The sequence below is a fragment of the Mandrillus leucophaeus genome, unplaced genomic scaffold, assembly GCF_000951045.1.
Source record: "Mandrillus leucophaeus isolate KB7577 unplaced genomic scaffold, Mleu.le_1.0 Scaffold1044, whole genome shotgun sequence".
Lineage (NCBI taxonomy): Eukaryota > Metazoa > Chordata > Mammalia > Primates > Cercopithecidae > Mandrillus > Mandrillus leucophaeus.
This window is the reverse complement of record NW_012098588.1, coordinates 659,224-660,476: the sequence shown is the minus strand read 5'-3', so window position 1 is coordinate 660,476 and position 1,253 is coordinate 659,224.

Here is a 1,253-nt window from a genome sequence, read left to right as displayed (position 1 = left end):
CCCAGGCTGGAATGCAGTAGTGTGATCTCCTCTCACTGCAACCTCCACCTCCCAGGTGCAAGCGATTCTCCTGCCTCAGCTTCCCAAGTAGCTGGGACCGCAGGCATGCACCACCATGCCCAGCTACTAATTTATTTTAATTTTTTATTTTTAATAGAGATGGGGTTTCACCATGTTGGTCAGGCTGGTCTTGAACTCCTCACCTCAGATGATCCACCCACCTCGGCCTCCCAAAGTGCTGGGATTGCAGATGTGAGCTACCATGCCTGACTGATTTTGACTGAATTTCTGAACAATTTTTTTAGGAGATTAAAACCTTTTTGTCCCCCTCTTAAAGATACATATACCCTCATGCTTGTGCAATGTGGTTTTCTTCCATAATAAAGAGATGATGACATCAATATCAGGTGCATTATATACTTCCTTAAAATGTTCTGTAAATGAATTTTACACATGATATTTACAGCACGTTTCTTTTCACAATTTAATCACAATATTAAGTGTAACAATTTCTAATGAGGTGTATATGAGGAAACTGCTATTTGACAACAGTATTTTAAGGAGTAAATGCGGAATAGAAAACCTTCTAGAATAATGATTCTCAAAATAAAATGTATGAAAATACCACTTGGGGAGCCAATGAAAATGTATATTACCAAGAGATGTCTGTAGATGTGAGTAACATTGGAAACCGTAATTCTAGCAAACACATAAACACATTTAGCGATTCAAATGTGAGTGATGGTTGGACCACAATAAGATCTGTAAATTTAGTCCCCAGAGAAAAATAAAGTGTCAGTCTCATTCTTCAGCTGCTTAACTACATTTGGAAATTACTTGGCTGAAATATATTAATGCTTATTATTTCATATATTAATTAGGTATTTATTAACTGCTTGTGATATACCAGACGTGTGCCTGTTAAAAAGAAGGAAAGACACAAAGTTTATGGTTCTTCTTCACAAACTTCCTCAAAAAGAGCTCTGTGGGCTATCTGCATATGAATTATCAAGTGTTTTTATAAAATAAGATTTCAGACGGGGCGCAGTGGTTCACGCCTCTAATCCCAGCACTTTGGGAGGCTGACGTGGGCGGATCATGAGGACAGGAATTCAAGACCAGCTGGCCAATATAGTGAAAACCCGTCTGTACTAAAAATACAAAAAAAATTAGCTGGGCATGGTGGCCCACACCTGTAATCCCAGCTACTTGGGAGGCTGAGGCAGGAGAATTGCTTGAACCTGGGAGGCAGA